At 34.8% G+C, this 13,941-nt stretch overlaps 1 pseudogene; it reads right to left on the reverse strand.

The window, feature by feature from the left end:
- Window positions 1–2,001: 2,001 nt before the first annotated feature.
- Window positions 2,002–13,501, reverse strand: LOC132504371 (YEATS domain-containing protein 4-like; annotated as a pseudogene).
- Between the last annotated feature and the right edge of the window lie 440 nt (window positions 13,502–13,941).

The raw sequence follows: 13,941 nt of genomic DNA on the forward strand, positions 1-13,941 counted from the left end.
ATCCAACAACAAATAGTCAGAGGACCTTTCTTGACATTTAACTGCTACCACATGCACCTCAGTACCAGAAGCCACACCTGAGCTCTCATCCTCACCCTCAGAAGATCTCCCTGTCATTTAGGCTCCACGTAGAGATACAAGAAACACAAAGGTCAGCTGTCCAATGAGGGCTAATGTATAGGTAACATAATGTGATGTTTTGTGAGGGTATTATTTCTTGGAATCTCACACTGTCTAGACTTTATATAAGGAGATGTGTGTTTTATAGTATTAATGCTAATTTTACTTTTGTAATTATAGTTTTTAAAACTATGCTTAAAACTCTTCTAATTGAAGCCATGAACCACAAAGGTAAAAAAGCAGGTCTTCCTCAAAGAGGTGACTTTTTTTCTCTCTACCATCCTCCTCTGCCAGGATGGTTTTGCTGAAGTATCAAATAGAATCAGATCTCCAGAGAAGGGACCAATGTAAAGGAAACAGTCAAGATTCTAGCATCAACCAGTCTCTAATATGCTTACTTCCATATGTCCAAATGGTTCCTCCAACAACTTAGGCAGGGTCCCAAGGAATTTCTCTCAGTGCTCACTTCCAATAGACCAGGGTGAAAAGGCTTCTTAAAACTGGCAACAGCTATGCCCTTTTTCGAAGAAACTCTTAGTTTTTCAAGACTTATTTTAGATAGTGTATTCCTCTCCTGAATATCAGAGCCTAAAAAGAAGGATGCTAATTTCACTTCTAGAACATAGATTTAATTTTTTGGTAACATGACAAGGCTGAGGCTAGGCTTTTTCAGTTTTCAGTCTGTTTCCCATGGGAGAGCAGGATTCTATAAATCTTTAGTCTCCAGGCCATGATGACAATTCCCTTGACTTTCCACATTTGTTTCCCTGGAATTGATGTTGAGGGTCCTTTCAAGATACCACCAAGTTTCAGTTCTCATGCCATGAAGGGTCTTGGGCCATTAATATCCAACTTGGCTTATTGATTTCTTACACTAACTCTACAAATTTCATTGCTTTAATAGCCAACTGCTTTTGTTAATTTCTGCCAAAGTGAAGGGCTACATGACAACTGTTCTAAAAACAAAGTTATCACTCTAAATAGAAGCCTCTCATCATATAACTGAGTGGCAGTTGAGAAACTTACTGGTAAATTAAACAAGTCACCTAAGTATATATGTTGCAAACAGGTGATTTTTAAGGATGTTCCAAGTAATGTTCAAGATAATATATTTATTCTAGTAGCACACAAGTGTGAGTTTTATTTTAACAACTGCTGTAACAGTTTGATAATAATAGCACTCTATAGAATTTATATATATATAAGTATACAAATATTTTGTGTTTATATTAACAAACCACTCTCCAAAGTTGTAAAAATGTATGTTATTGTCAGCAGGGTCTCAGAGTTCATTACCAAAATACATTCTTATCAACATTCTGTACTGTCCAATTGTTCCTTTTTTTGTTTTTCTTAATGTGATGGGGATGAAATGGTATCTCAGTGTATTTTTTTTTCTGTAAACTACACTTATTGAAGGCTTATTGAACACTGGGCACATCAGATACAAAAGATATGGGATGGGGCAGGTAAGAACTTAAGAAATTAAATATGCACATTAATGTTACCACTAATTCTAACTACTACGGAAGTACAAAATTTTTACAAGTTATACTTTATAGTGAAATTTTGATGCCTGTCAAAAGGATAAGCTACACATACAATGCAATAGAAGTGTTTTAAAATTGTGCTTAATATCATAGAACTACCCCAAAATGCATTGATTAAGTGCCTATACAGCATTCATTCTTTTTATACACATACATTTCACCTTAAAGATTGCTTGTAAAGTACAAATACTTTGACTTCATTGCTGAGAAATCTATGGTAAACAACTATATATGCAGTTTTTCTAAGAAACATCACAGCATTTGTAGTCCATCTCTCTAACTTCTATCTTATTTTTAGTTTCCCTTATTATTGAGTTCTCTTCAGAACTGTTTATATTACTTTTGTTGGATCATCTTCTTCAAGTTTCTTGATTTCATTTTTTAAACAATTTATAGTGTCACAACTTGCTTTTAATCTTTCTTTAATCTCTGCAATTTCAAAGCTTGTTTGTTTGTTTTTTAACATCTTTATTGGAGTATAATTGCTTTAAAATGGTGTGTTAGTTTCTGCTGTATAACAAAGTGAATCAGTTATATGTATACATATATTGCCATGTCCCCTCCCTCTTGTGTGTCCCTCCCACCTTCCCTATCCCACCCCTCTAGGTGGTCACAAAGCACCAAGCTGATCTCTATGTGCTATGCAGCTGCTTCTCACTATCTATTTTACACTTGGTAGTGTATATATGTCAATGATACTATCTCACGTTGTCTCAGTTAAAGCTTGTTTTCTTTTTTTTTTCCCTCAGTTTCTAATTTTTCTCTGGTTTTCACTTCAAGTTCTGCAAATTCTGTTTCATGCTTATAGGCTCCTAAAGTAAGCTGACAAGATGTTAATAATTGGTACATTATTGCTGTTGGGTCTTGAAATATCATTTCATCATAGAACTCTGAAACCACTGACTTTTTTCCCAGCATTGCTTTGGTGTTTGATTGAAATAGCTTTAATAAATATTACAAGATTAAGGTCTTTCATTAGGATCAATGAAAAATATTTTGATGATTATTTCAAATTCACCCTATCTTGTTTCAGTAATTTCATATGGAGGCTTACTAACAACTCTAAAAGGACTGCCATAACTTTCATGTAATTTAAAATGGATTTTCTTCACATATGCTGAAATATCCTCATTTCTATTGAATATATGATTTTATATATACTGTCCATTGATGGGTGTGAACATCCTCTTCTATTTTCTTTCCAAAATATTGAGCAACATTACCATAAACTATTGGTTTAATGATAGTAACCTCCTTCACTCTCCTGCCAGAGTCAAGCCCAAATTCGGCCCTTCTCTTGAACAAATTGTCCTACTGAAAAGCCTCCACTGCTAAGGAGAGACCAGGGCCAGCAGGCTCACAGCATCCCTCAGAGGCCCTGCTCCTCCCACACAGGCCCAGGAGGAGGGTTTCTGGCTAAAGGAGAATAAGCCAGCAGGACTCAGGACACTGAGGAACCACCAAATCCTCAACATGGGCAGCATTCCTCATTATAGTTTTATTTTATATTTTTCTCTATTCTTATGAGATTGAACAACTTCATATGCTTAGTAAAAATTACATTTTATTCTTCTGTGAATTGCTTATTCATAGCCTATATCTACTTTCTATTGTGTTGCATTTCCTTTTCCTACTGATTCATGTGGGAGGTCATACATTTTTTCCCCAAAATTAATTCCTTGTTTGTTTTATGAAGCAAATATATTTACATAGGTTGTTACTTATCTTTTAATTTTTAGTGTTCTTGGATTCCTTTGTTATGAAGTGTTTGAAGTTTATACAAAAATAAGTCTTATTTTGTGTATGATTATTTTCTTTTGAGTCTGAGTTAAGAGATCTTTTACTACCTGAGATCTTAAAGTCAATCTCTTATAATTTCTACTAAACATTACAAAGTTTTGCTTCTTGAGTCTTTAACCCAATTGATATTTATTTTGTATTTGATTCAATACAGGAATAAAATGCTATTTTGCTTTTTTCTTCCAAATAGAAAGCCAACTGTCTCAAGCAGAAACAAGAATAACTACAATCCTGCAGCCTGTGGAACAAAAACTGCACTCACAGAAAGACAGACAAGATGAAAAGGCAGAGGTCTATGTACCAGACAAAGGAACAAGATAAAACCCCAGAAAAACAATGAAAAGAAGTGGAGATAGGCAATCTTCCAGAAAAATAATTCAGAATAATGATAGCAAAGATGATCCAGGACCTCAGAAAAGCAAAGATTAAGAAGATGCAAGAAATGTTTAACAAAGACCTAGAAGAATTAAAGAACAAACACCTAGAAGAATTAATGAACAAACAAACAGATGTGAACAATACAAAAACTGAAATGAAAAATACACTAGAAAGAATCAATAGCAGAGTAACTGAGGCAGAAGAAGGGATAAGTGTCCTGGAAGACAGAATGGTGGAATTCACTGCCACAGAAAAGAATAAAGAAAAAAGAATGAAAAGAAATAAAGACAGCCTGAGACTGCTGGGACAACATTAAACACAACAACATATGCATTATAGGGGTCCCAGAAGGAGAAGAGAGAGAGAAGGGACCCAAGAAAATATTTGAAGAGATTATAGTCAAAAACTTCCCTAACATGGGAAAGGAAATAGCCACCCAAGTCCAGGAAGTGCAGAGAATCCCAGGCAGGATACAACCAAGGAGAAACACATGAAGACATATAGTAATCAAACTGACAAAAATTAAAGACAAAGAAAAATGATTGAAAGCAACCAGGGCAAAATGACAAATAACATACAAGGAAACTCCCATAATGTTAACACCTGATTCCTCAGCAGAAACTACAAGCCAGAAGGGAGTGGAATGACATAACTACAGTGATGAAAGGGAAGAAACTACAACCAAGATTACCCTACCCAGCAAGGATCTCATTAAGTTTTGATGGAGAAATCAAAAGCTTTACAGACAAGCAAAAGCTAAGAGAATTCAGCACCACCAAACCAGCTCTACAAAAATGCTAAAGGAATTTCTTTAAGTGGGAAACACAAGAGAAGAAAAGTACCAACAAAACAAATGCATACCAATTAAGAAAATGGTAATAGGAGCATACATATCAATAATTACCTTAAAGGTGAATGGATTAAATGCTCCAACCAAAAGAAACAGGCTTGCTGAATGGATACATAAACAAGATCCATATATATGCTGTCTATAAGAGACCCACTTCTTATGTAGGGACACATACAGACTGAAAGTGAGGGGATGGAAAAAGATATTCCATGCAAATGGAAATCAAAAGAAAGCTGGAGTAGCAAGACTCATATCTGATAATATAGACTTTAAAATACAGAAAGTTACAGGAGACAAGAAAGGACACTACATAATGATCAAGGGATCAATCCAAGCAGAAGATATAAAAATTATAAATATATATGCACCCAACATAGGAACAATACTTAAGGCAACTGCTAACAGCTATAAAGGAGGAAATCAACAGTAACACAATAATAGTGGGGGACTTTAACACCTCACTTACACCAATGGACAGATCATCCCAATAGAATATTAATAAAGAAACACAAGCTATAAATGACACAGTAGACCATATAGATTTAATTGATAATTATAGGACATTCCATCCCAAAACAGCAGATCACACTTTCTTCTCAGTGTGCATGGAACATTCTCCATGATAGATCACATCTTGGCTCACAAATCAAGCCTCAGTAAATTTAAGAAAACTGAAATCATATCAAGCATCTTTTCTTACCACACTATGAGATTAGAAATCAATTATGGGGAAAAAAAACATAAAACACATGGAGACTAAACATTACATTACTAAATAACCAAGAGATCACTGAAGAAATCAAAGAGGAAATCAAAATATACTTACAGACAAATTACAATGAAAACATGATGATCCAAAACCTATGGGATGAAGCAAAAGAAGTTCAGACAGGGAAATTTATAGCAATACAAGCCTACCTCCAGAAACAAGAAAAAGTTCAAATAAAAAAATATAACCTTACTACTAAAGGAACTAGAGAAAGAAGAAAAAGAAAAACCCAAATTTAGTAGAAGGAAATAAATCATAAAGATCAGAGCAGAAATAAATGAAATAGAAACAAACAATACAATACCAAAGATCAATGAAACTAAAAGCTGGTTCTCTGAGAGGATAAACAAAATTGATAAACAATTAGCCAGGCTTCCCTGGTGGTGCAGTGGTTGAGAGTCCGCCTGCCGATGCAGGGGACACAGATTCGTGCCCCGGTCCGGAAAGATCCCACATGCCACGGAGCAGCTGGGCCCGTGTGCCATGGCTGCTGAGCCTGCGCGTCCAGAGCCTGTGCTCCGCAACGGGAGAGGCCACCACAGTGAGAGGCCTGCTACTGCAAAAAAAAAAAAAAAAAAAAAAAAAAATTAACCAGACTCATCAAGAAAAAGAGGGAGAGGACTCAAATCAATAAAATTAGAAATGAAAAAGGAGTAGTTACAACAGACACTGAAATTCAAAGCATCCTAAGAGACTACTACAAGCAACTCTATGCCAGTAAAATGGGCAACCTGGAAGAAATGGACAAATGTCCAAGGGTGAACCAGGAAGAAAGAGGAAATATGAACAGAGAAATCGCAAGTAATGAAATTGAAAGTGTGATTAAAAATCTTCCAACAAACAAAAATCCAGGACCAGATGGCTTCACAGGTGAATTCTATCAAACATTTAGAGAAGAGCTAATACCCATCCTTCTCAAACTCTTCCAAAAATTTGTAGAAGAAACACTCCCAAACTCATTCTATGAGGTCAAGATCACCCTGATACCAAAACCAAACAAAGATACCACAAAAAAAGAAAACTACAGACCAATATCACCGATGAATATAGATGCAAAAATCCCCCAAAAAATACTAGCAAACAAAATCAAACAACACATTAAAAGTATCATACACCATGATCAAGTAAGATTTATGCCGGGGATGCAAGGATTCTTCAATATATACAAATCAATCAATGTGATACACCATATTAACAAATTGAAGAACAAAACCATATGATCATCTCAATAGATGCAGAAAAATCTTTTGACAAAATTCAACACCAATTTATTATAAAAACTCTCCAGAAAGTGGGCATAGAGGGAACCTACCTCAACATAATAAGGACCATATATGACAAACCCACAGCAAACATCATTCTCAATGGTGAAAAATTGAAAACATTTCCTCTAAGATCAGGAACATGACAAGAATGTCCACTCTTGCCAATATTACTCAGCATAGCAGTGGAAGTCCTAGCCATGGCAATCAGAGAAGAAAAAGAAATAAAATGAATACAAATTGGAAAAGAAGAAGTAAAACTGTTAATGTTTGCAGGTGACATGATACTATACATAGCAATCCTAAACATGCCACAAGAAAACTACTCAAGCTAATCAATTAATTGGGTAAAGTTGCAGGATACAAAATTCATGCACAGAAATCTCTAGCATTCCTATACACTAATGGTCAAAAAACTGAAAGAGAAATTAAGGAAACACTCCTATTTACCACTGCAACAAAAAGAATAAAATACCTAGGAATAAGTCTACCTAGGGAGACAAAAGACCTGTATGCAGAAAACTATAAGACACTGATGAAAGAAATTAAAAATGATACCAACAGATGGAGAGACCTACCATGTTCTTGGATTGGAAGAACCAATATTGTGAAAATGACTATACTACCCAAAGCAATCTACAGATTCAATGCAATCCCTATCAAATTATGAATGGCATTTTTTACAGAACTAGAACAAAATATCTTAAAATTTTTGTGGAGACACTAAAAACGCCGAATAGCCAAAGCAGTCTTGAGGGAAAAAAAATGGAGCTGGAGGAATCAGACTCCCTGACTTCAGACAACACTACAAAGCTACAGTAATCAAGACAGTATGGTACTGATACAAAAACAGATATATAGATCAATGGAACAGGATAGAAAGCCAAGAGACAAACCCATGCACCTATGGTCAACTAATTTATGACAAAGGAGGCAAGGATATACAATGGAGAAAAGACAACCTCTTCAATAAGTGGTACTGGGAAAACTGGATAGCTAAATATAAAAGAATGAAATTAGAGCACTCCCTCACACCATACAAAAAAATAAACTCAAAATGCATTAGAGCCCTAAATGTAAGACCGGACACTATAAAATTCTTAGAGGAAAACATAGGAAGAATACTCTTTGACATAAATCACAGCAAGATCTTTTTTTGATCCACCTCCTAGAATAATGGAAATAAAAAAAAAATAAACAAATGGGACCTAATGAAACTTAAAAGCTTTTGCAAAGCAAAGGAAACTACAAACAAAACAAAAAGAAAACCCACACAACTGGAGAAAATATTTGCAAATGAATCAATGGACAAAGGATTAATCTCCAAAATATATATACAGCTCATGCAGCTCAATATTAAAAAAAAAAAAACCCAATCCAAAAATGGGAGGAAGACCTATATAGACATTTCTCCAAAGAAGACATACAGATAGCCAAGAAGCACATGAAAAGCTGCTCAACATTACTAATTATTAGAGAAATGCAAATCAAAACTACAATGAGGTATCACCTCACACCAGTTAGAATGGGCATCATCAAAAAATCTACAAAGAAAGAGAAAAGGGAACCCTCTTGCACTGTTGGTGGAAATGGAAATTGGTACAGCCACTATGGAGAACAGTATGGAGGTTATTAAAGAACAAAAAATAGAATTGCCATATGACCTAGCAATCCCACCACTGGGCATATACCCATGGTTTTTGAGAAAACCATAATTCAAAAAGACACATGAACCCCAATGCTCATTGCAGCACTATTTACAGTAGCCAGATCATTGAAGCAACCTAAATGCCCATTGACAGACAAATGGGTAAAGACGTGTGGTACATATATACAATGGAATATTACTTAGCCATAAAAAAATGAAATTGGGTCATTTGTAGAGACATGGATGGACCTAGAGACTATCATGCAGAGTGAAGTAAGTCAGAAAGAGAAAAACAAATATTGTATATTAACGCATATAGGTGTAACCTAGAAGAATGCTACAGATGAACCAGTCTGCAGGGCAGAAATTGAGACACAGATGTAGAGAACAAACATGGACACAAGTGGGGAAAGTGGAGGTGGGGTGGTGGTGGTGTGATGAATTGGGAGATTGGGATTGACATATATACACTAATATGTATAAAATGGATAACTAATAAGAACCTGTTGTATATAAAAAAAGAAAGGCAATTTTCTCAAACACAGTTTGTTAAAGCATTCTTATTTTACCCCCAAATTTCTACTACATCTTCTAAAGTATAACATTGTCCATACAATTGTCAGTGTCTCTTCTGATCATCCTTGCACCAACATTATTCTGTTCTAATTACTGTGGAAAGATAGCATTATACTGAACCTTGAACTCACTAGGGCAAGTCTTCTCTCTTTGATTTTTGTTTGCTTTAAGATTTGCATGCTTGGGGCTTCCCTGGTGGCACAGTGGTTGAGAATCTGCCTGCCAATGCAGGGGACACGGGCTCGAGCCCTGGCGTGGGAAGATCCCACATGCCGCAGAGCAACGAGGCCCATGAGCCACAACTACTGAGCCTGAGCATCTGGAGCCTGTGCTCCACAACAAGAGAGGCCACAACAGTGAGAGGCCCGTGCACCACGATGAAGAGAGGCCCCCACTTGCTGCAACTACTGAAAGCCCTCTCACAGTAACGAAGACCCAACACAGCCAAAAATAAATAAATAAATAAATAAATATAAATAAGATTTGCATGCTTGGACATTTTCATGTGAATTTGGAGAACTGACACATTTTAAATAACCCAGTAACTATCATAATCATTATTCTCTTGTAAGTTTTCAAAAATATATTGTAATTTTCTCTTTTAAATACCTATAGTTTTGTTGTATTTGTTCCTGAGTATATCAGGAATAGTATATAGTTTATAGTTTATTTTGCTAACATGAATTTATTTTTTCATATTTTATTTTTATAATTTTTATTAGTATGTGTAAAAAATAGTAAAAATACTATTGATATTTGATAATGTATATTATATCCAAAAAATTTGCTGAGTTCTACTAATTCTTTTTTTTTTTTTTTTTTTTGCGGTACGTGGGCCTCTCACTGTTGTGGCCTTTCCCACTGCAGAGCACAGGCTCCAGACACACAGGCTCAGTGGCCATGGCCCACGGGCCCAGCCGCCCTGTGGCACGTGGTATCCTCCCGGACTGGGACACAAACCCGCGTCCCCTGCATCGGCAGGCAGACTCTCAACCACTGCGCCACCAGGGAAGCCCTGTTTCTACTAATTCTTTTATTCCTTCTCAAAAATCTTAGTATGTTCTATATAGATAATCATAATGATATTTATAAATAGCATATTTATTCCAACTGTGAAATGTCTTTTCAATCTTGATACTGCCTGGACTTCCTGTATAATATTAAATTGTTGGGGTGATAATTCTTTCACACATTCTTGCTTTTTTATTGAAATGTAATTGACTTAAAATATTATATTACTTTCAGGTGTACAACATAGTTATTCAATATTTTTATGCATTACAAAATGACCAACATGACAATCTAGTTAACATTTGTCACTATACAAAGTTATCACAATATTATTGGCTATACTCCCTGTGCTGTACATTACATCCTTGTGTTTCATTTATTTTATAACAGGACCTCTTAATCTTCCTCACTTATTTATTTCTGGGCTCTCTACTCTGTTCCCTTGAGATATATATATATATGTCACAACTTTTTTATCCACTCATCTATGGGCACAGGTTGCTTCCATTTCTTGTCTATTATATATAATGCTGCAAAAAACATTGGAATACATGCATTATTTATAATTAGAGTTTCTGTTTTCTTCAGGTAAACACCCAAAAGATAAATTACTAGATCATATGGCAGTTCTCTTTTTAATTTTTGAGGAACATTCCATACTGTTTTCCAAAGAGTCTGCACCAATTTACAATCCCACCAACAGCACTCAAAGATTCCCTTTGCTCCACATCCTCACCAAAACTTCTTACTTTTATCTTTTAGATATAGCCATTCTGACATGTACCATGTGGTATCTCATTGTGTGTGTGTGTGTGTGTGTGTGTGTGTTTTAATTGGGGTATAGTTGCTTTATAATGTTGTGTTAGTTTCTGCTGTACAGTGAAGTGAATCAGCTATGTATACATATATCCCATCTGTTTTGAATTTCCTTCCCTTTTAGGTTGCCACAGAGCATTAAATAGAGTTCCCTGTGATATACAGCAGGTTCTTATTAATTATCAGTTTTATACTTATTAGTGTATATATGTCAATCCCAGTCTCCTAATTCATCCCACCCCCCCTTTCCCCCCTTGGTGTTCGTATGTTTGTCCTCTGCTTCTGTTTATTTCTGCCTTGCAAACAGTTTCATCTGTACCATTTTTCTAGATTCCACATATATGTGTTCATAAGCAATATTTGTTTTTCTCTTTCTGACTTACTTCACTGTCTGACAGTCTCTAGGTCCATCCACATCTCTACAAATGACCCAATTTCATTCCTTTTTATGGTTGTGTAATATTCCACTGTATATACCACATCTTCTTTATCCATCCATCAATGGACATTTAGGTTGCTTCCATGACCTGATTATTATAAATAGTGTTGCAATGAACATTGGGGTGTATGTGCCTTCTTGAATTATAGTTTTCTCAGTAGTGGGATTGCTGGGAAAAAAAAACTAACTAAAAATAGAATTATCATTGTAGTTTTGATTTGTATTTTCCTGATGATTATTGATGCTGAGAATATTTTCATGTGTCTGTTGGCCATCTGTATGTCTTTCTTGAGAAAATGTCTACTTAGATCCTATGCCTATTTTTATCAAGTTGTTTTTTTGATGTTGAGTTGTATGAGTTCTTTGTATATTTTGGATATTAACCCCTTATCAGATATATTGCTTGCAAAAATATTTACCCATTAGCAAACTATCTTCTTGTTTTGTCCATAGTTTTCTTCACTGTGGAAAAGTTTTTAGTTTGATGTAGTATCATTTGTTTATTTTTGCTTTTGTTTTCCTTGTCTGAGGAGATAGATCCAAAAGAATATTGCTAAGACCAATGTCAAAAATCATTCTGCCTATGTTTCCTTCTAGGAGTTTTATGGTTTCAGGTCCTACATTTAAGTTTTAAATACATTTTGGTTTTATTTTTTGTATATGTTGTGAGACAGTAGTCCAGTTTGATTCTTTTGCATGTAGCTGTCCTGTTTGCCCAATACCATTTATTGCAGAAGTTCTGTTTATTCTTGCCTCCTTTGTCATAGATTAATTGACCATATAAGCATGAGTTTATTTCTGGCTCTCTACTCTGTTCCCTTGATCTATGTGTCTGTGTTTGTGCCAGTTCCATATTGTTTTGATTACTGTAGCTTTGTAGTATAGCCCAAAAACAGGGAGCAAGATACCTTCAGCTTTGTTCTTTTTTTTTTTCTTAAGATTGTTTTGGCTCTTCAGGGTCTTTTTTCTTTCCACTTAAGTTTTAGAATTATCTGTTCCAGCTCTGTGTAAAATGTCATTGGTATTTTGATAGAGATTGCACTGAATCTGTAAATTTCCCTGGGGAATATGGTTATTTTAACAATATTAATTCTATCAATCCATGAGCACCATATATTTTTTCAACTGTTTTTGTCATCTTCAATTTCTTTCATCAATGTCTTATAGTTTCCCAAGTACAGGTCTTTTACCTCCTTGGTTAGATTTCTTCCCACGTACTTTATTCTTTTAGATGCAATTGTAAATGGTATTGCTTTCTTAATTTTACTTTCTAATAGTTTGTTATTAGTATATAGAAATGCAACATATTTCTGTATATTAATTTTGTATCCTGCAACCTTACTGAATGTATTTATTAGTTCTAATAGCCTTTTTGGTAGCATCTTAAGAATTTGCTATATATAGTATCATATCATCTGCAAACAATGACAGTTTTACTTTTTCCTTTCCTTTACTTCTTCCCTCTTCCTTTCCAAGAATTTGCTATATATAGTATCGTATCATCTGCAAACAATGACAGTTTTACATCTTCCTTTCCAATTCCAATGGAATTCCTTTTATTTCTTTTTCATGTCTGATTGTTGTGTCTAGAACTTCCAATGATATGTAAAAAAGTAGTGAGAGTGGGCATCCTTGTGTTGTTCCTGATCTTTGAGGAAATGCTTTTAGCTTTTCATTGTTGAGCATGATATTGGCCACATATGGCCTTTATTATGCTGAGGTATGTTCCCTTTGTAACCACTTTGTGGAGAGTTTTTATCATAAATGGATGTTGAATTTCATCTACAGCTTTTTCTGAATCTATTGAGATTTTTACTCTTCAACTTGTTAATGTGGTGTATCATATTGATTGACTTACAGATACTGAGGTCTCTGGTATCTATGACATAAATCTCACTTGATCATGGTGTATGATTCTTTTCACATAGTGTGTTGAATTTGGTTTACTAATATCTTGTTGAGGGTTTTTGTATCTATTTTCATCAGTGATATTGGCCTGTAATTTTCTTTTTTGTGGTGTCTTTGACTGGTTTTTGTGTCAGGGTGTTGTTGTCCTTGGAGAATCAGCTTGGAAGTATTCCTTTCTCTTCAGTTTTTTGGAATAATTTGAGAAGCATAGATGTTAACTCTTCTTTAAATGTTTGGTAGAATTCACCTGTGAAGGCTTGTGGTCTTGGATTTGTTTGTTGGGATGTATTTATTACTGGTTCAATTTCAATACTGGTAAACTGTTTGGTCATATTTCCTATTTCTTCCTGATTCAGTCTTGGAAGATTGTACATTTTAGGAATCTATCCATTTTTTGTGGGTTGTCAATTTATTGCTTATAGTAATATCTTATGATCCTTTGTAATTCCATGCTGTCAGTTATAACTTTTCTTTCATTTCTGATTTTATTGATTTCGGGTATCTCTCTTTTTCTTTTCTTTTCTTTTTTTTTTTTTTCATAATAAGTCTGGCTAAGTGTTTGTTAATTTTCTTTATAATGTTGTCAAAGAACCAGCTCTTAGTTTCACTGATCTTTTCTATTATTTTTTCAATCTCTTTGTCATTTATTTCTGCTCTGCTCTTTATGATTTATTTCCTTATACAAACATTGTTCTTCTATTTTTAGTTCCTTTAGGTGTGAAGTTTGGTTGTTTATTTGCAATTTTCCTTGTTTCTGGAGGTAGACTTTTATTACTATAATCTTCCCTCTTAGAACTTCTTTAGCTGGTTCCCA

The sequence above is a fragment of the Lagenorhynchus albirostris genome, chromosome 14 (assembly GCF_949774975.1).
Source record: "Lagenorhynchus albirostris chromosome 14, mLagAlb1.1, whole genome shotgun sequence".
Taxonomy (NCBI): domain Eukaryota; kingdom Metazoa; phylum Chordata; class Mammalia; order Artiodactyla; family Delphinidae; genus Lagenorhynchus; species Lagenorhynchus albirostris.